The sequence below is a fragment of the Panthera onca genome, chromosome B1 (genome assembly GCF_046562875.1).
Source record: "Panthera onca isolate mPanOnc1 chromosome B1, mPanOnc1 haplotype 2, whole genome shotgun sequence".
Lineage (NCBI taxonomy): Eukaryota > Metazoa > Chordata > Mammalia > Carnivora > Felidae > Panthera > Panthera onca.
The window spans coordinates 141894534-141917438 of record NC_138342.1 but is presented as its reverse complement, the minus strand read 5'-3'; the positions used below and the strand labels follow the sequence as shown (position 1 = coordinate 141917438).

Below are 22905 nucleotides of genomic sequence, written 5' to 3'. Positions count from 1 at the left end.
AAATTGAATCAGTAATGAAAACACTCCCAGAAAACAAAAGCCCAGGACTACATGGCTCCACAAATGAATTCTACCAAACATTTAAAGAAGAGTTAATACCTATCCTTCTCAAACTATTCCAAAAAATAGAGGAGGAAGGAAAACTTTCAAATTCACTGTATGAGGCCACAATTACGCTGATACCAAAACCTAATAAAGGCACCACACAAAAAAAGAGACCAATATCTCTGATGAACATAGATGCAAGCATCCTTAACAAAATATTAGCAAACAGAATCCAACAATACATTCAAAACTCATTCACCATAATCAAGTGGTATTTATTCCTGGGTTGCAAGAGTGGTTCAATACATGTAAATCAATCAACATGATACATCGTATTAACAAGAGAAAGGATAAAAGCTGTATGATCATTTCAATAGATGCAGAGAAAGCATTTGACAAACTACAACATCCATTCATGATAAAAATGTTCAGCAAAGTAGGTTTAGAGGGAATATACCTCAACATAATAAAGACCATATGTGAAAAACCCACAGCTAATATCACACTCAATGGTGAAAAGCTTAGAGCTTTTCTCCCAAGATCAGGAACAAGACGAGGATGTCAACTCTCATCACTTCTATTTAACATAGTACAGGAAGTCCTAGCCACAGCAATCACATAACTAAAAGAAATAGAAGTCATCCAAGTTGGTAAAGAAGAAGTTAAACTTTCACTATTGCAGATGACAAGGAGGTGAAAGACCAATACTCTGAACACTAAAACGCTGATGAAAGAAATTGAAGAAGACACAAAGGAATGGAAAGATAATCTATACTCATGCATTGGGAGAACAAATATTGTTAAATTGTCCATGCTACCCAAAGCAATCTACAGATTTAATGCAATCCCTATTAAAATACCAATAATTTTTTTCACAGAACTAGAAAAAATAATCCTAAAATTTGTGTGGAACCACAAAAGACTAGCCAAAGCAATCTTGAAAAAGAAGAAGACTAGAGGTATCACAATCCCATATTTTATGATATACTACAAAGTAGTGGTAATCAAAACAATATGGTACTGGCACAAAAATAAACACATAAATCAATAGAACAAAATAGAGAGTCCATAAATAAATCTATGATTGTATGGTCAATTTATCTTTGACAAACAAGGCAAGAATGTGTAATGGGAAAAAGACAGTCTCTTCAATAAACAGTGTTGGGAAAACTGGACAGCTACGTGCAATGGACCACTTTCATACGCTATAGGAAAAAAAAAACCTCAAAATGGATTAAAGACCTAAATGTGAAACCTGAAACCATAAAAATCCTAGAAAAAAGCATAAACAGTAATTTCTCTGACATTGGCAGTAGCAACATTTTTCTGGATATACCTCTAAGGCAAGGGAATCAAAATAAAAAGTAAAATAGACTATTGGAAAGTTTCTGCACAGAAAAGGAAATGATCAACAAAACAAAAGACAACCTACTGAATAGAAGATATTTGCAAATGATAATATATTCAATAAGGGGTTAGAATCCAAAATATATAAAGACCTTATACAACTCAACACCAAAAAACCCCAAATAATCCAATTTAAAAATGCGCGGAAGACATAAACAGACATTTCTCCAAAGAAGACATCCAGATGGCCAACAGATACATAAAAATATGCCTAGCATCACTTACCAACAGGGAAATGCAAATCAAAATTACAATGAGATATCACCTCACACCTGTCAGAATGGCTAAAATCAACAACATAAGAAATAACAGGTGTTGGCAAGGATGTGGAGAAAAAGAAACCCTTGTGCCCTGTTGATGGGAATGCAAACTGGTGCAGCCACTGTGGAAAACCTTAACAAATTAAAAAGACAATTATCATATGATTCAGTAATTCTGCCACTAAGTATTTACTCAAAGAACAGGAAAATACTAATTTAAAAAGATACATGCATCCCTTTGTTTATCACAGCACTATTTACAATAACCAAAGTATGAAAGCAACCCAACTGCCCTTTGATAGATGAATTAGGATAAAGAAGTGATATCTATATATCTATATCTATATCTATATCTATGAACATAGTGGAATATTACTTAACCATAAAAAAAAGAATTAAATCTTGCCATTTGCAAAAACATGGACGGATCTAGAAGGTATAATGCTAAGTGAAATAAGTCAGTCAGAGAAAGACAAATACCATATGATTTTACTTATATGAGGAATTTAAGAACCAAAACAAATGAACAAAGTAAAAAGAGACAAAAAAACCAAACTCTTAGATGCAGAGAACAAACTGGTGACTATCAGAGGGGAGGTGGGTAGAGGGATGGGTAAAATGGGTGAAGGGAATGAAGACATTTATCATAATGAACACCGAGTAATGTATAGAATTGTTGAATCCCTATATTGTACACCTGAAATTAATATAACGCTGTATGTTAATTTATACTGGAATTAGAAAAATTAAAAACAAAAATAAAATAAAATGTATAAATACATAAATAAATGAATAAATAAAATGGAACTACTATCATGTGTGAATTCTACTCTAAGAGAATGAAATGGTCTATATGAATTTTCTAAAGCATAATTGTGTACTATCTCATAATGTATAATTACATTAAAAATTTGAACTTGAAGGTATATATACAAGAGAGTTATACATATGTCCTACAAAAAATGTGTACACAAATGTCCATAGAATTATTCATAATAGCCCAACTGGAAACAACCCAAATATCTACCAATTGACAACTGGATAAACAAAATATGGTATAGTCATACAATGAAATATTATTCAGCAATGAAAACAAATGAAATTCTAATACATACTACAACATAGATGAAAATCTTAAAAAGATTTATACAACCTGACTTCGAGGTTTTCTGTAATATATCAGTAATGAAGAAAGCATGGTATTGAAATAAGGAGAGACTTATGGATACAGACTAATGGAACAGAATAGAAAATTTAGATCCACACATATATAGTCAAGTGGTTACCAACAGACATCAAAGCCAATCAATTGAGAAAGATGGTCTTTTCAACAAACATTACTGGAACAATTTGGTTTTCATACAGAAAAAAAATGAACCATAAATACTATAAACAAACATTAACTTGCATTAATATAAAAGCCCAAACTTCTGGAAGAAAACGTAGGAGAAAATCTTTGTGATCTTGGGTTAGGCAAGGTCAAAGCACAAACGATTAAAAAAAAAAAAGGATAATTTGAACCTCATCATATTTAAAAACTTTTGATCTTTAAAAGACAGAAATTCTGAGCTTCCTTTCTTGCTGGTGATCTGAAGAGGTTGTAGGACTAAGGAAGGACTCATGCACTCATGGATGGGAGATAGATTCACGCACATTCTGAAGAGCAGTCTGGCAGTACTTCATCAAACTAAGTACATGTACAATGTGTGGCCCAGCAGTCTTCCTCATGGGTGTATACGATATCCTCACACAAGTCCAGGGAGTGGCATGTATAACTACTTTCATTGGGGTATTAATGGTGGTAGACGCCAAAATAGTATAAAGCAAAAAAAGCAACTATTAATTTATATAGAAAACTTTTTAGCTTTCCCAGACCCCCCAAAATAACCTCTTTTAGGCTTTTCTGATATGTTCGGACACATCTTGCTAACAGACACACTAATAAACTGAGATAAAGCACAAATGTTCACGAACGATTCAAAGTTACAGCAGCTTGATGTTGAGATGCTGAGGGTAGTTCCCAGGAAAGAAGCCCACTAGGGTTACTCTGGCTGTTGGGGGGCAGAGATGAGGGGCATGACCCACAAAACAAACTCTGACCGCTATTTGCACTGTTTGTCTTTTTTATAAAAGTGAAAGTCCTCTTTGGATTTCTTTCAAGTTAGCTAAAAGAGTTACTAATGTAGGTCTTTTGTAAGAGTGAAATGGCATAACATGAACTTTTGAGAAATGGGGGAAGACTGTATATAACATCAACCATAATCTTCAAACCTGAAAGCAATTCATCCTGGTAGATTCTACTTTTTTCAGGTTACAAAAAAGAAAATGACCCCTCTGCACCCATTAGGATGGCTATTTTTTCTTAAGGAAAATAACAAGTATTGGTGAAAAGGTAGGGAGAAATCGGCACCCTTGTGTAATGCTGGTGGGAATGTAAAATGTTGCAACAGCTGTGGAAAACAGGTTGGCTGTTCCTCAAAAAGTTAAACATAGCAGTTTGCAGGGTGGTGGAGTGCAAAGGTCAGGAAAGAATTCTTGAGACATTGTATGGCTCAATTTATTAAGTTTATTGAAGTAGCACAGGGACAGTACAGAAAGACCTGCACTTGAGCTATGTGAAAGCTGGCGGTTATCTGCTTAGTGCTCAGGGGGGAGGGGACGGGACATGTAAGAAGTATTAGATCATAAATGTCTTCCTCGAATTTCTCCTCACAAAACTACTTTCACAAGATTTCTCTGGTGTTTATCATTCAGTTGGATATTAACTATCGGTAAGATTTACAAGCCGTCATGAGACCCATTGAGAATGTGGCAACCAGGGGCACCCGGCAGATTCAGTCGGTAAAACATGCGACTCTTGATCTCGGGGTTATGAGTTTGAGCCCCACAGTGGGCGTAGAGATTATTTAAAATAAATTCTTTAAAAAAAAAATGTGACAACCAGCACGTATTTGATCCTTATCGGAACTATGCAGGCTATAGGTCAGCCTTCCAGGCTAAAAGTGAACATTTTTCTGCTTCCAACCCTCATCAGAAGTACCATATGACTCCACAGCTCCGCTTCTGGATTTATACACCTCCAAGAGTTGGAAATAGGGACTTAAACATATACTTGTACATGAATGTTTATAGCAGTGTTACGGTAAGCGTAAGCGAAAGGTGGAAACAACCCAAATGTCCATGGGAGTGGATAAACACAACGTGGTATATACATCCAATGGAATATTATTCATCTGTAACAAGGCATGAAATTCTGATACATGCTACAGTGTGGTTAAAACTTGAAAATATTATGCTAAGTGAAAAGCCAGACACAAAGGACAACTATTTTATAATTCCACTTATGTAAGGTTCCTAGAATAGGCAAGTTCCTAGAAACAGAAAGTAGAGTAGATGTTGCCAGGGGCTGGGACCAGAAGGAAATGGTGTGTTGTCGTTTAATGGATATAGAGTTTCTGTTTGGGATGATGAAAAATTCTGGAAATGGACAGTGGTCGTGGTTGCAGAATACTGCTAAATTGTACATCTAAAAATGGTTGAAATGGCAAATTTTGTGTTATGTCTATTCTTTCCATAATAAAGAGAGAACAGCAAACACAAGGTTCAGAAGAGCTAAGTGACTTACCCGAGGCTATCTCCCTAGCAGATGCCAGAATTGGGATCAAACCCCTTCCAACTGCCCCCAGGGTGGGACTTTCTTGCCCTGCCCCCTACCATCTCCATCCTCCTGCCATCTCAGCACGAGAGCTGAAACAAGGCAGAGGCGCCTCCTTGGACCTCAGCTGGGAACCTGTGCATCAGGCTACTCAAATTTTTCCAGGCTCTGCACATGTCCACAAATGACCATGAAAGTACCACGAGTATTGATTTGGGGATTACAAAGAAATTTTAGCAAGTAGGTGAATCCATGGACACGCAATCTGTGAACAACGGGGATCGATCATATTCACTAAAATGTATTTTTAAAATTGGCCAAGTTTTGGAAGTTATCTTCCAACAAAATGGGTACAGATTTATATAAGGTAGTCTCTCTCTGGCTTTACTTGAATGGACATTTCTTCAGCACACGTGGAAAACATGTCAAGCTCTGTATACACTCTTACATGCACATAACATTCACCTGAGAAGCTTGTTAAAATGCAGCTCCTGGCCCTCTGAAGAGGTTCAGGTGATCTAGGATTGAACCCAGGCATCTGCATTTTTAAAAGCAAGCTCAGATGATTCTGACAGCTGAAAAGAAAAGAAAGTATATGGCAGTCCTAAACCTGGGCCTAACTCTGGTTTATGCACTGCAGCCAAAAACTACAAGTAACACATCTGTAAGTCAAACAGACTTGGTTTCTTGGCTGGTCTCACTGCAACCACACACCATGGAGACCACACACCATGTAGGAACTATGAGGGCATCTCATTAGGACAGAGTTAGAAGGAACTGTCTGTGGGAACTTGGCTCGTGTTAGACATTTTGGAGAAGAGTTCAACACAAGCAGGTGTCTGCCATGGATTGGATGCTGGCAGGAAGTAATTGGGTATCTATAATTGGGTACCTTGATCATTTTTATCTAGAAGGCAGGAAAAACGAAGAGGGGTTAGAGCTGCCATTGGTAAAGAACCAGACCAGGAGTTACTCTGCTGGGAGACAGGACGTTTGATTGTTTTTATGATTTCATAGTGACCTTGTTTTTTGTTAAGCTCAGACCCAACTCCACAGTGGTCTTGCTTTTGTTTCACTTCATTACCAAGACAAAGTGCCCTCATCCAATGTTGGTGCTCTAAGAGATTGTTTATACTCAACAGGAAACCATCATGGCCTGGCTGTGAGCGCCATGAACTCTATGGCCCAGTTGACAGGACCAGGCCAGCTCCCAGCTCTTGAGGGTTATTTTGTTCTTTTTGGTCCTCTTAGACATCAGTTGTTTGTCCCATTTGCCCCTTCTTCCATGGTTCTGTCACTCTCCCTCATTCCATTTTGCCAATGTCTTACCAGATTCAAATTCAGCAATCGGCTTGTCTAACATTCTCATAAAATGTCCCATGCTCAAAAGGGTACCAGCACCTATATTTCCGGATAACACATATACAAATGATAGGGAGAAATGCTCCCCAAACACTCACAGTAAAAGTGAGATGATACTTGAAGTTGCTATCTCAAAGGAAAAATTTTGTCTTTTTTTTTTTTTTTATAGCTCTTGGCATATCATAAATGTTAAGCAAATATGAAATGGATTGTGGTGGTGAGCTTGGGGAGAAAAAGGAGGAAGCAGTTGCGTTAAAAGGAGTCAGAGGTGTTTAATCTCATTTTAAATCCTCAGAGAAGTTATAACCACCTCTAACAAACAGCTTTAAGTGAGTTGCGGTAAAAAGGTGTGGATCTAGTGATCAGAGGGTCATTAAGAAAACCATTATGTAGCCTAGATTTCTTAGAAAAACAGTACTTTTTAAGACTTTTAGGAGAGCCAAATTCAATTTCCAGTGGTTCTGGATCTACCTTAGACAGGATGGCTCAAGCTGATGGGTTTGCACAGTGATGCAAATGGTTAATAAAACCTAGATCTCTGTAAATGGAGTGACGGTTACCGTAAGTATGCTAATTATTAATAACTACAAATACTTGAGTTTAGGCATTCCCAGGATGCTTTTACTTGCTCGGAATCTGGGAAGTAGAAATGCCAAGCATTTACATCATAAAAAACAGGATTTGCCCATTGAAAATACCTGGCTTTGATCATATATTTGGGCAGTATCATCCACCAAAAATTTTTGAATTATTATCTCTATAAACCAAGTCTCTGATAGTTCCAAATAATGACTGAGTGTTTTAGTGACTGAAGAAGAAAATCTACTGTTACCAAAAAGAAAAGGTAACGATGAAACTAGCCCAGGGAAGAGAGAGAGAAATCACAACAACTTGACAAATGAAGCAGCTCTAGGTAATCTATTCACAGCAGCTCTCCCAATTCTAGGTGATCTTTATTTCTCCCTGAAACAACAGACTCTCTGAAAGCTCTATTTTGAAAGGAAAAAAAATTGTATTTCCAAATGCAGAACACTTAATTACTCCCTTAGTATCGTTACCTCTTAATTTCTCTAGATGTTGTCTGGAAAGAGAAATAGCATAAACATACAGAGAATTCTCTATTTTTTTGAGACTAGATTTATTTCAATCTTGATAGTTACATAGAAGCACATGATTACTCTATAAATGATCCAAGTAAAATATGTGTTTTAGGATCTTTATTGGTGTGTTGACAATACACATCGATTCAATGAAACCGTTTTATAAAAGGAAACCCGTATGAAATAGACCAGTGGTGGGCAAATGTAAGTATATTTTAGTTTTGTATCAAAAAACAAAATGATAGACTTGCCTGTTTACAACATTTAAAACTGAAGTATGTATCACATAATTCTCTGGCTATGTGTCACATTATTATTTGCCAATCTTCCCCATAAGAGATGAAAGATTGGAAATATGTTCTTCAATTGAGGAGAGTCTAGGTGGTTCCAGAAATGAATGTGTACAGAGCCAAGTAGGTAGAATTTGTGGATACATTGGAAAGCATAGTTCTGTCAGGCTTCCGCCCAGTGTGCCAACCATACCTACACTTGGTCTGTGTCTCTCTGAGCCTTCAAAGTCCTGAACCTCTTAATTGTCGTACAACAAGCTAGAGTTCACATACTTTGCTGGTAAAGTATACATGAACATGAGACTTTCTTCTACAGTTCTTATTTGCGTGGCTTTTCCTTCCTTCCTTCTTTCCTTCTTTTCTTTTTTTTAAGTAGGCTCCACGCCTAATGTGGGGCTTGAACTCATGACCCTGAGATCAAGCGTTACATGTTCTACCGACTGAGCCACCCAGGTGCTCCTATTTGCCTCACTTTTAAAACCAGGTGAATTGTTTATGTAATAAGTAAAAACAGCAAAATCTCTGTTGCATTTACTTGAACCACAACCGAGAATGATACAAAAGGAAAAAAATCCTGATTAGGAGAAGGAGAAGAATGAAAAGGTGCTTCGATCTCATGAACGTAGCGTTGGAATTTATATATACATAGATGATTTACGTGTCTTCATGAACTTAAAGCAGTTTTTCTGCAAGACACATATCTGCAACCCGTTTTGAGAGCAGACACATCATGAAACAGTACAATCACGAGGATGGCATTTAGGTGTGTTCTCTTTCAGGGTTAACATACCACAATTTTCCTCAGTCTGTTCATGTGTTTAATTGCCTTCTGTTATTATTTTTTATGCAAGACATCTAGCCGGAGAATTGGAGCAATTACGTTTGGCTCGGATTCCCTCTGAGAACAGAGCCTACTAATTGCAGCGAAATTCACCCTTCACCTGCGCTTTCAGTTGTCTGCCTCAGACCCGTGTACCCAGGCAGAATGTAGGGCTTGGGACATTGTTCAGGTAAACTAACAGCCTCAAAATAATTTGGAGGAAAAAATACATTTTCTAAAATACAATATGGTTGTGAATTTACAATGGTTTTGAGAACATACTTTACTCACCAATTGTTTATAAATGACTGCTCAGCACGTCCCTTGGGTATTTAATATTCACATAATAATATATGTGCAATACTAGTTATAAAAGTGAAAAATGTAGTTCAACCTACATGGAAAAGACTGAATCATTGAACGGAGTCGTAATATTTGGAGAATCATTGTAATGGTATTTGAGCCGCAGGTCCACTATTTTCATGTGACTGTTCAGTAGTAGGGAGATGGCAATGCGGTTGACCTTGATCAACACAGGGATTAGAAGCACCGACCCCTGAGTAGTTGAAAATTTCAGTATAATATTTTTTAAATTTTTTTAACATTTATTCATTTTTGAAAGACAGAGAGACACAGAGTGCGAATGGGGAAGGGGGCAGAGAGAGAGGGAGACACAGAATTTGAAGCAGGCTCCAGGCTCCAAGCTGTCAGCACGGAGCCTGATGCGGGGCTCGAACTCAAAGACAACAGATCAAGACCTGAGCCAAAGTCGACCGCCCAACCAACTGAACCACCAGGTGCCCCAATCTTAGTATAAATTTGACTCCCCTAAAATTTAGCAACTAGTAGCCTATTGTTGACCAGAAGGCTTACTAATAACATCAACAGTCGATGAACAAATATTTTGTACATTATATGTATTTTTTAAATATTTTATTTATTTCTGAGAGAGCACAAGCATAGGAGGGGCAGAGAGAGAAGGACAAAGGATCTAAAGGGGGCTCTGTGCACTGGACAACAGCGAACCCGATGTGGGGCTGAAACTCACAAACAGTGAAATCATTACCTGAGCCGAAGTCAGATGCTCCATTGACAGAGCTACTCAGGTGCCCCTGTATGTTACATGTATTAAAAACTGTATTCTTACCATAAAATAAGCTAAAGAAAAGAAAATGTTATGAAGAAAATCATAAGGAAGAGAAAATACATTTACAGTACCGGACTGTATCAAAACCAATCTGTATGGATAAGGACCCGTGCAGCTCAAATCTGTATTGTTCAAGGGCCAACCATACACCTCAGCCGGACTGAAACATTTTTGTGTTTCTGATTTTGTCATGTTCGCACAGAAGCAGCCTTGCTGAGAAACACTAGGATGTAGATCATTTCCCCCATCCTTGTCAAGACTAGATATTCTCTTGTCTTTAGTTTTTACCTCTAATCCTGACAAAGTAATGCTGGCTTCCCTCCCCCGCTCCCCACATCAGGTCCACCCTGCAGTTGGGCCAAAAGGCTGCCCAGATCAGCTCCCAAAAGACCCCAGGAAGGCAGTTCTAGGTGGGCCTAGAAAATGCACCAAGTTTCTATTGGGTCAGAGTTGCTTCTCTACAGTGATGCTGGTTTTATTTTCGTTTTCTCCCTGTTTTTCTGTAATAGTTAACTATCTTTATTTCTAAAAAACTATTTATACTTATATATTTTACTGTCGTGCTACCCCTATCATTTAACTTCTCATTTTATCACCAATTCCTAAATTTATTTATCTGACATAATTGTTAAATTTCATGTTCTTGTAAAAAAAAAAGGATCTATTTTGGATTTACATTATACTTAACTTTCCCTCTCCTTATCTTTTATTTAGATGTACTTCTCCATTCTCCAGTACATTTTTCTCAGTTTAATAGTGTCTTGCTTGTCTGATCAAGAGCTACTCGACCCTGGTATTACTAGGGTCAAGGTCAATCTTTGGATTATCAATAAAGATTTTAACTTAAAAAAAATAGTGTCGGTTAGTTTTCTGTTCAGTTCCATCAATTTAGCCTTGTCCCTCTTTCTATAGTATATTCTCTCTTTTTTTATGCATAGCTTTAGACATTTTTATCCCTTTAAGGAAAGAAGCTCGCATTTGTAATTTTAACCTGAAAGTTAAAAAAACTCACATAATCTGAATTGCTCAATCCTCAGTATTTTTTATACACAATATTGCCTATATGACTGTACTACAATGATCTTTTAGCATGCTTTGTGTTACCTTGATCTTTTTAACTATAAACAGAGAGTCAAAGTTCTTTTACCAAATTTGGCTTATGGAATTGGAATTCAGTCCTAAACCTGCCTCAAAATAGATGAATAGGCAAATAGCAGCATATTTATCAGGACAAATCACTTCCAAAGGAAAAGGCTAGAGAAGCACTGTTTTAAAATAAAACTTCTGGTGGGCACCTGGGGGGCTTATTCAGTTGAGCATCTGACTTCCGCTCAGGTCACAGTCTCACAGTTCGAGGCTTGTGTTGGGTTCTGTGCTGTTAGCCCAGAGCCTGGAACCTGCTTCTGATTCTCTCTCCCTCTCCTCTCTCTCTCTCTCTCTCTCTCTCTCTCTCTCTCTCACACACACACACACACACGCACAAATAATAAACATCAAAAAAACTTAAAGTAAAACCTCTGGGAACAATCACTTGCTTATCTCACATTATTATCTTTAATTAAGTGCCTATTGATTCTACTCATGCTGGCAGTTGGATTTGTGGGTTTTTGTTTTTCCTGAGGAAGGCTCTTCTGGACCTGCATGTCTTGGAGGCAATTCCAGCATGCCTGGGCTGAAGATCAAAAAATAAAATAAAATAAATGTAAGAATTCAAAATCTTAGGGAACAATATGGTAATTAAGACACATGGCAACTGGTGGCAATTACTGCTTCCCTCCTTGCTCCTCAAGCTGTCACTAAAAGTCCTCTTTTCAGGCTGGCCTCTTTACCTATTTAACATCGATTCTTCTGAAACTGTCTGCTTTCTGGGAAAAAAAAAGTTCCAGGCTCACCTTGATTTTTTTCTGCCCCAAGACACTGGATCAGCTATTTTGAAAAGCTCTGCTTCTTTTTAATGGAAAACAATACTGGAGGATAAAAAAAGACAAAATCGGGCACTACAATGTATTTTAGATTGCTTAACAGGACCGCTGGAAGGAGTCAGATGACATCAGAGAAGACAGTCCCTAACATACTGTAACAGCAATAATCCCTTAACAACAACAATGAATTCATGTTGATGTTTCCAATTTACCTCCAGTTAAATTGAGTCCCTCTTGTATTGTTCTGCTAGGACAGCTGATTTTTCCACTTTAGTTAATGGAGCTCTGGTTTACATTAACATGCCACAGTACGGGTTGTCATACTATGCATTTTAATTATTGTGTTGTCCCCTAAAATGTCAAGTTCTTAGAATTCTTTGAATTTCATCTTTGGATGCTCAACCCCGGTGTCTGGAATTGCCTCCAACGTACACAAGTCCACGGAGCTCTCTCTACCCCCTTCTCAATATCACCAGAAACACCGAGCAAGTATCTTTAAAACTGAAAGAAACCCACGCTTCCTCAGGAACACATCTACAGATCCAACTCAGCCTCATAGGCTAAGTCAGTGGACACTTAGTCAAAGATAATAATATCCAATGGGCAAATTATTGGTTCTCCAAATTACTTTGTTTTTCAACAATGCTTCTCTAGCCTTCTTCTTTTGACCTGATTTTTCCATTATGTTTTTTTTTTTCTCTTACACTCTCATGTCCTTGTTTGTTTGAGTATTCCTTCATTTCTTTTCTTTTAAATATTTATTTATTTTGAGAGAGAGTGAGAGAGCACGATCAGGAGAAAGGGCAGAGACAGGAGAGAGAGAGTACCCCAAGCAGGCTCAGAGCTCTCAGCAAGAAGCCCAAAATGGGGCTTGATCTCAGGAACTATGAGATCATGACCTGAGCCAAAATCAAGAGTCGGAGGCTCAACTGACTGAGCCGCCCAGATGCCCCACATATTCCTTTATTTCTAAGGCTGTCTTAGGGCTGAATTCTAATTTCAAAAGTCCTCGGATGCATATGTATTGTCTCAGTGTTGTTCAATCCCAGTGATCCAAACCAGGCAAAAGATAATCTGAAAACAAAACTAAATTATAGCTAGAATCATTAGAAAATTAAGTTACATGGAATAGAGAATTCTCTTCCTGGAAAGTTTACTCTGAACAACTTCTGCTGTATTTCTTGTTGATTCTGCTATATTCCCATAAGAACCATTTCATAAAAGACAAAAGCCCAATTGAACTATATCATATTTCCATATTCAAATAACTTTTAGATATTCCCCTAATGGCATTATGTAATTCCCAGACACTTGGCCCATCTACAGACTCCTGTAGTTCAAGAATTTTTTTCACCCATTAAATTATAACGATAAGAAGTTTTAGTGCAACATATCCAGGTTCTCAATGGATTAAAACACCCCATGCCTATAAACCACTCCTGTACTTTACAATAATTGTCTAGTCACCGCGGAAATAAATACTTCAATTTCCACTCCTCCGGTTGGCGCTCCCCCTCTGGTGTCAGCTGTGCTCCCAGGGAGGGGACCATGGAGTGGCAGACAGGACTGAGGCTGATGTAAATCAGAAGGCCCCTGACGCCCACCTCACCAAGGAACTACTGGACCTTGTTCAGCAGTCATGTAACTACAGGCAGCATCCGAAAGGAGCTAAGGAAGCCGCCAAAACCCTCATCAGAGGCGTCTCTGAGTTCATCGTGATGGTTGCAGACGCTGAGCCGCTGGAGATCATCCTGCACCTTCCCCTCTGTTTGGATCAGAATGTGCCCTACCCCTAAGTGTTTGTGCACCCCAAGCAGGCCCTGGGGCGGGCCTGCAGGGTCTCCAGGCCTGTCATCGCCTGGTCTGTTGCCAGCAAAGAAGGCTCACAGCTGAAGCAGCAGATCCAGTCCATTCAGCAGTCCATTCAAAGACTCTCAGCCTAAACGGACGGCCCCTGCCCCACTCCTCGCTGAATCCCCCCACGCCCTCCCCACCCTGGGGCTGTATATCATGTTGTCTGTGTTAGCATGTAGTACCTCAAGCCACCTTCTCTTATGATATTATGGTACTAAATCTGGTTTTTGCATTTTTGTATTATTTTTATTTTACAGGTTGTCATCCATATATTAATCCCCCACCCCAGCCCAATCTCCCATTCTACTCTTTCTGCCTTCTTATCATCCCTTTTGAAAAACGAACTAATGCCAAGAACAGGCCAACACAGTGGTGACACCATTCAAAGGCAGGGAAGAGCCAGGATAGAGATCCGGTTTCAGCTTTCAGCCACTAGCTTCCTATGGTGTGTAGAACATGATGGCTATAAACACCACTCACTTTGTAGCCCTTGTGCCTGGTGTACAAAATCATTCCATACAGTATTTGCTCTCTATGAAGATGATGTATCATCTGGGGAGACTGCATGTATCCTGTGAGGCTGTTAGGTGTATGTTCAAGTGTTATTTGCTAATCTGCTTCTGCTGTTTGCTTTGGTAATATGGTGTTATTCCCCCTCTCCCCCAACTCCTAAACATGCCCCTGAGGGCAGCAGCATGCCAAAGATGTGAGGCAGAATTCCAGAGGCTGCCTGGGGAAGTTAGACATGGGGCAGTTGACCTACGTCATGAAGGAGTCCAGAGTAGCAAGAAAAAAGAGTCAACTGATGGTGGAATGAAGAAGTCTGGGCAAGTCATGGAGACCTGACTGGATGCTACAGCAGAGATGTTGGAGTCAAGGAAACATCCTTTGTGGTGAATGGAGATGTCTTCAGTGGACACTTGGTACCAGCCCTGAGAGCCCTTACCCCTGTTTCCTGCAACAATGTGGGTCAGATAGATGTATGTATTCTTTATTTTTTTTATTTTAATTTCTTTTTTTAATTTACATCCAAGTTAGTTAGCATATAGTGCAACAATGATTTCAGGAGTAGATTCCTTAATGCCCCTTACTCATCAGCCCATCCCCCCTCCCACAACCCCTCCAGTAACCCTCTGTTTGTTCTCCATATTTCTGAGTCTCTTATGCTTTTGTCTCCCTCCCTGTTTTTATATTATTTTTGCTTCCCTTCCCTTGTGTTCATCTGTTTTGTATCTCAACATCCTCATATGAGCGAAGTCATATGATATTTGTCTTTCTCTGACTAAGTTCACTTAGCATAATATCCTCTAGTTCCATCCACGTAGTTGCAAATGGCCAGATTTCATTCTTTTTGATTGCCGAGGAATACTCCATTGTATATATATACCATGTCTTCTTTATCCATTCATCCATCAGTGGACATCTGGGCTCTTTCCATACTTTGCCTATTGTTGATAGTGCTGCTATAAACATTGGGGTGTGTGTGTCCCTTCAAAACAGCACACCTGTATCCCTTGGATAAATGCCTAGTACTGCAATTGCTAGGTCATTGGGTAGTTCTATTTTTAATTTTTTGAGGAACCTCCATAATGTTTTCCAGAGTGGCTGCACCAGCTTGCATTCCCACCAACAATGCAAAAGAGATCCTCTTTCTCTGCATCCTCGCCAACATCTGTTGTTGCCTGAGTTGTTAATGTTAGCCATTCTGACGGGAGTGAGGTGACATCTCATTGCGGTTTTGTTTGTATTTCCCTGATGATGAGAGATGTTGAGCATTTTTTCATGTGTCGGTTGACCATCCGGATGTCTTCTTTGGAGAAGTGTCTATTCATGTCTTTTGCCCATTTCTTCACTGGATTATTTGTTTTTTGGGTGTTGAGTTTGAGAAGTTCTTTATAGATTTTGGATACTAATCCTTTATCTGATATGTCATTTGCAAATATCTTTTCCCATCTGTCGGTTGCCTTTTAGTTTTGCTGATTGTTTCCTTCGCTGTACAGAAACTTTTAATTTGGATGATGTCCCAATAGTTCATTTTTGCTTTTGTTTCCCCGGCCTCCAGAGACATATTGAGTAAGAAGTTGCTGCGGCCAAGGTCAAAGAGGTTTTTGCCTGCTTTGTCCCCTAGGATTTTGATGGCTTCCTGTCTAACATTGAGGTCTTTCATCCATTTTGAGTTTATTTTTGTGTATGGAGTGAGAAAGATTAGTTGGCCACATATTTGTGGGTCCATTTCTGGGTTCTGTATTCTGTTCCATTGATCTGAGTGTCTGTTCTTGTGCCAGTATCATACTGTCTTGAGGATTATAGCTTTGTAATATAGCTTGAAGACCAGTAGATGTATGTATTCTTTATCACATCAGAAGGACAGTGCTAGTGGGCCAGTCTTGTGAGCATTCTAATAAAGAAAGATAAGAACATTCGTAAAAAATACATGAATATATATGAAAGAAAAATATAAAGGAATATGAATATTCTTATTCCAATTTTTAAAAAAGGAAATAAATACTTCAAATAATCCACTGATATTAAAGATTTTTTAAAAATATAAAAAAGAAAGGAAAAGACGGTTTCTCTTTCAGTTAGAAGCATAGGGAAATCTCATAACTAAGAAACATTAACTTCTTCAGTTTTATTGTACCATACATGTCAATTATTTTTTTGATGATAGAAGGAGAGAGTTTTACTCCATTGTAACCAGATGGAAAAAAAATAAGTGTGAGTCCAAATAGGCAGGTTTGTAGTTTTGCTGTCACGAAGATGAAGAGCCTGAAGTCTGATGATTTCTGTTTTCTCATTGAATTTTGTTTCACAATGAAATATTAGGGAAGAGCATCATCTCAAGAATGAGTATATCAGGAGTGCAGAAAGTTTAAACATAGAATAGGAAATGTAACATCATTATCTCAGGAGCGGAAAAACTGGCCAATTGGGAACACCAAGGGATTGATAGGCAGAACCAAGTATCCATGAGGTCTGTGACCATGAATTTAAAGTAGAAGTGTTTACCTGGATTGTGTGATTCAAAAACGTCCAAGGTGGCAAAAGAAAACTTTGAATCAGAATTATTCTGACACACCCCATCCTGACCCCAGCCAAATGCCAAGGGTGGGGAGAGGGGAAAGTGAGGTGAGATTATCTATCTACAAGTGAGCTATTAAAATGTTAGATCATAGAATCTAGACCACCAAAGAGAGAAGGAGGTTGAGAGAGTCCTGACACTGCATTATGGTCAAGAGACTAGATGCTAATAAGAGGTTGAGGAATAGAGGTTACTAGAGCAACTGAACTGAAAGAATAGGGAGTGATAGTTAAAGAATGAGTGTTTGAAAACAAAGTTTCGGCAGTGGACATATTTTTTGAGATTGGTATCTTGGTTGTGACCGTGGGAAGTGGTTGCCAGGAATCGAGTAGAGGAAAAAGTCATTAGAGACGTCTTAGGTCCTTTTCAGTCTTACATTTTCAATTGACTATTAATGGTACATAAGAAAAATGTTGATTTTTTAAATTTGTATCTTGTCTCTGATGACCTTACTAAACAATCTAATTGGTTCTAATTATTTTAAAGTTGATTTCTCTTGAATTCTCTGGGGAGATAATCATCTTACTGACAAATAACAACAGATTTGTCTCTTCCTTTCTAGTAATTCTACCCAACCTTTTCTTCTTGCCTTATTGAATTGCCTAGAGAACCCTCTTGCACTGTTGGTGGGAATGCAAACTGGTGCAGCCGCTCTGGAAAACAGTGTGGAGGTTCCTCAAAAAATTAAAAATAGACCTACCCTACAACCCAGAAGTAGCACTGCTAAGAATTTACCCAAGGGATACAGGAGTACTGATGCATAGGGGCACTTGTACCCCAATGTTTATAGCAGCACTCTCAACAATAGCCAAATTATGGAAAGAGCCTAAATGTCCATCAACTGATGAATGGATAAAGAAATTGTGGTTTATATACACAATGGAGTACTACGTGGCAATGAGAAAGAATGAAATATGGCCCTTTGTAGCAACGTGGATGGAACTGGAGAGTGTTATGCTAAGTGAAATAAGCCATACAGTGAAAGACAGATACCATATGTTTTCACTCTTATGTGGATCCTGAGAAACTTAACAGAAACCTATGGGGGAGGGGAAGGAAAAAAAAAAGAGAGAGGTTAGAGTGGGAGAGAGCCAAAGCATAAGAGACTCTTTAAAACTGAGAACAAACTGAGGGCTGATGGGGGGTGGGAGGGAAGGGAGGGTGGGTGATAGGTATTGAAGAGGGCATCTTTTGGGATGAGCACTGGGTGTTGTATGGAAACCAACTTGACAATAAATTTCATATATTAAAAAAAAATAATAAATTGCCTAGAATACCCAGTAAAATGTTGAATAGTGATTACCAGGGTCCACTTTGGTTCCTGACCTTAACAAAAATACTTCTATTTTTTTTAATGTTTATTTTTTGAGAGAGAGAGAGAGAGTGAGAGCATGTGTGCACATGAGTGGGGGAGGAGCAGAGAGAGAAGGAGACACAGAATCTGATGCAGACTCCAGGATCTGAGCTGTCAACAAAGAGCCGGAACTCACGAACTGTGAGATCATGACCTGAGCTGAATGAAGTAGGATGCTTAACCAACTGAGCCACCCGTGTGCCCGATGAATACTTCTACTATTTTATCATGAAATATGGTGTTGGTTATGGCTTTCTGATATATTCTTTTTATCAAACTAATAAGTCTTCTCTTATTCCTAAGGTTTGTTTTACTTCTTGCTTTGAAATCAGAAATGTGTATTACATTTTACTGAATTTTTTTTCATCATTTATGAAAGTAAACATAACTTTCTCCCCAATCCCTTAATACAATGGCTCTCATATTAAAAATGCAGACACTATTTCAATCCAATTCAACAAATATTCTTTGACTCCTTACTATATGCTACACTGTAATTTAGACTGTTACTGTTCAGTGTTGAACAAAATATGTATTTTTAAAAATCTCTTCCCTCATCTAGTTTTCATTCTTATGGATCCATCTACCTCAGCACTCCCACTTCTAGGGATTTATTCCACAAATATATGGTTAAATGTATGTAGGTTCAGGGGTATGTATTGGAACAGTTTTCTGTGTTGTAGAATATTCAATAACAGATGAGTAAAAAAGGAATAACGACCTATACACAGATAGAACACTGTGCAACTATTAAAAGAATGAGGTAGACACATGTGTAGTGACATGAAAATTTCTTTAAGATGATTAATTTTTTTAAAGTGCATCTTGGATCCATTATGCAAAAGATACGTGTGTTTATGATGTACATGTATAGAGAGAGAAGTGAAGGATACTGTGATCGTTAATTTTATGTGTCAGCTGGACGGGGCTAAGACATATCCAGATAGCTGGTAAAACATTATTTTGGGGTGTGTCTGTGAGAGCATCTCTGGAAGAGATGAGCATTTGAATCAGTAGACTGAAGAAAGCAGACCACCCTCACCAGTGTGGGTGGGCATCATCCAATTCTGTGAGGATGTGACTGAAACACAAAGGTAGAGGAGGGATAAATATGGCCTCTCTGCTTGGGCTGAGACATCCGTCTTCTCCTGCACTCAGATATCGGTGGTCCTCGTTCTTGGGCTTTTGGACTCAGACTAGGACTTACGCCATTGCTCTTCACTCCCCGTCTTCAGGCCTTTAGACTTGGACTAAATACCACTGGTTTGTTTGGTTCTTTAGCTTGCAGATGGCAGACTGTGGGACATCTTGGCCTCAGTAACCGTGTGAACCAGTTCCTGTAATAAATCTCTTATGTCTACATCTACGTCTACATGTATCTTCTCGGTTCTGTTTCTCTGGAGAACCATGACTAATACAGATATCCATCAAACTGTAACAGTGGTGGTTGCCTCTAGGGAGGGAATTCGGAATGGGAGTGGGGTGAGTAGAAGCCACAATATGTTACTCTATGGACTTATGTATTGCTCCAACCATTTGCAATGAGAATTTATTTGTGTATATTTGTGAAATTTTAAAAAGAGAGAGAGTGAAAAAACAGTATGAAACTGCTGTGAAACCAGCAAAATTTTGACAGATGGTCTGTCAAAACTACCAGGAAAAAATGCAAGCACTAGGAAAATAACAGAGGAAAAAAAAAAATCAGGGAAATATCCTCGGTTAATTAGCACTGAGAAAGAAAAGAAAGAGAACGATAGAAAAATAACCTAAGTAGTTAGAATCTAAACCTAAAGCAGGAGATCTGAGAGATCTTGAAGAGCTCTTAAGTATGACCACAGCCCATTACATCTGTGATTTATGAAGACCATTTTGTCAAAATGAGAGCATCACGAGTCTCTCTTGCAGCTCTATTTCAGAAAAGCTGGAAGGCATCATTTCGTTTCAACACCCGAGAGGAAACAATCATGAGCCAAGAAAGATTTAAATATCCTCTGAGACAAGAGTTTTGCTTGCCAACTTTTAAGAAGCCAAGATTTACTTGTCATGATGAACCAAGATGCTGAGCAGAGAACAGATTCCCAAGTCAAAGTCAGGGACCGAGCACAGTGACATCTGCAAGTCAGATGTTTTTATTCAAGAGTTGTTGTTTTTTTCATTTTTAGATTAGAAAATTATTTGATATATGCTTCTCCAGTCAAAATCAGATCACATCAAAGGGAGACCATGGCAGCTTTCTGGATATTTAGCTGTCCATGTCACTGAGCCCCCCTGTTCCTTGCACATTATCCAGCAGTTTAGAAAACACTTGCTCATGCATTACCTCAGGGGGTTCTCAGAACAAATCCAGGACTGGTACTATTGATCTTAGCTTAAAGGAGTAGCTTCAACCAAGATCACCTTAGTGAATGGCATAGATCTAGGGCTGCTGACTCCAGCATTCCCCACAGTGATTGCTCAGGCAGAGACAATTAATGTGTTTGATCTTTTCTTAAGCAATATTTGGGTAGCAGTACAAGAGGAGGAAAGTAGATAGCTTGGGATGGAGCAGGAGAACCGAAACAGGAAATAAATAGTACAAAATGAGCTTGGGGAAGCATGTAAAAGGGGAAGTGAATGAGCAGTCTTGATTTAGCTGGAGGGTTTTTTATCTGTTGTGATTAGGCATACCAAATGCCACTGTAGAACTTTGAAAAGGGAAACGGCATGACGAAAACTGTGGTTGAGGGAAATTATTTGAAGCATCCAGCATCAAAGGAAATGGTAAAAGTGTATCGGAAACAAGGGGAGTGGGGCAGTACAGAAAAGGTGATGAAAATCAGAAATATCCAGCGCTTGGGGCGCCTGGGTGGCTCAGTCGGTTGGGCGTCCGACTTCAGCTCAGGTCACGATCTCACAGTTCGTGAGTTCGAGCCCCGCGTCGGGCTCTGTGCTGACAGCTCAGAGCCTGGAGCCTGCTTCCGATTCTGTGTCTCCCTCTCTCTCTGCCCCTTCCCTGCTCATGCTGTGTCTCTCTCTGTCTCAAAAATAAATAAACATTAAAAAAAAAAAAAGAAAGAAATATCCAGCGCTAGAAGATTCCCAAGACCCTGGAAAGACGAGCCAGTCAGACTGTGAATGAAGAATGAATCAAAAGATATATGCCAACATTTTATACCAAGTACGCCAGACTGAAGTAATGCTAGTGACCAGTGGAAATGTTGACAGGGTGGTTTTTTTTTTTTCTTTTTAGTTTTCAAAGGCTTTTTACTGAAGAAAAAAAACAAACAAACCCAAAACGCAAATCAAAATATTTCCCATCTGAGGCTATTTCTTTTTTTGTCTTTTAAAAATTTTATTACACAGCTCTCTCCCATTCCCATGTGTCAGAGGAAAGATGTCCTTGCTCTTTCCAAAACCAATAGTGGAGAATGTTTAGAAAACAAAAGTCCAACTAGTTTCCCTCCTTCCCTGCTCCCAAATACCCACTGAGTGTCAACCAAAATAGCAGGACTTGCCCCCTTAATGCTTACATTTAATTCATATTTTTTTATTTTTTTAAAGTTTATTTATTTGGGGGCACCTGGCTGGCTCAGTCAGATAAGCAACCCACTTCAGCTCAGGTCATGATCTCACAGTTTCTGGGTTTGAGCCCCAAGTGGGGTTCTGTGCTGACAGTTCAGAGCCTGGAGCCTGCCTCAGATTCTGTGTCTCCCTCTTTCTCTGATCCTCCCCTGCTCGCACTCTGTCTGTCTCTCTCAAAAATAAATAAACAATAAAAAAATTTTAAGTTTATTTATTTATTTTGAGATAGAGAGAGAGAGAGAGCATGCACACACACACACACACACGCATAAATGGGAGAGGGGCAGAGAGAGAGGGAGAGAAACAATCCCATACAGGCTCTGCGTGCTATTGGCACAAAACCCGATGCAGGGCTTGAACACATGAACCATGAGATCATGACCTGAGCAGAAATCAAGTGTCTGACACTTAACCAACTGAGCCACCCAGGTGCCCCTAATTTAAAATTTTTAGCACAACACTGGAGATTGACTCTAAATCAGCAACAAAAATTGTATATTGACAACATTCTCCAAAACACAAAAGAACACAACCAAACCCTTTAGACACAGTAACTTTAGGAGTTTTATCTATGCAGCAGTTATTTTTTTTAATCACCCAGCGATTTTATATTATATGTATATAAATTTTCTTCCTTTCCTTTGTGGTTTTTCACCCTGGTGCTCGGAAAGACGGAGGCGGGGTGTCCAGCTCTGTGGTCTGAGGAGGGCAGGCTCCCCTGGCAAGACCACATCTCAGAGCAGGTTGCAAGATATGCAATGGGAATTCCAGGATCCTCTGTCCCTAGAGATTTCTTTCCTCTGCAGGGACAAATCCTCACCTCTAAAAATGTCCTCCCACCCCCGATATGTAAAGCTTCAGGTGTCAATAATCAAGTGAAACTTCTTATAAGGAGTTGGTGGTATAAGTCTGGAGAAAAGTAAGAAATGACTGCTAGACGTTTATATATGAAAGCCATTTATTTAGTTAGGTGATCATGACAATCAGGAGCATTGAGAACTGCCCATGTATAAGAAACACTGGAGAGGTCTACCCAGTAGCAGGCA

At 38.9% G+C, this 22905-nt stretch overlaps 1 pseudogene; it reads left to right on the top strand.

Annotated features, from left to right (window-relative positions):
- The first annotated feature begins 4502 nt into the window (after positions 1-4502).
- On the top strand, positions 4503-13951 carry LOC132692969 (NHP2-like protein 1 pseudogene; annotated as a pseudogene).
- The last annotated feature ends 8954 nt before the right edge of the window (positions 13952-22905 follow it).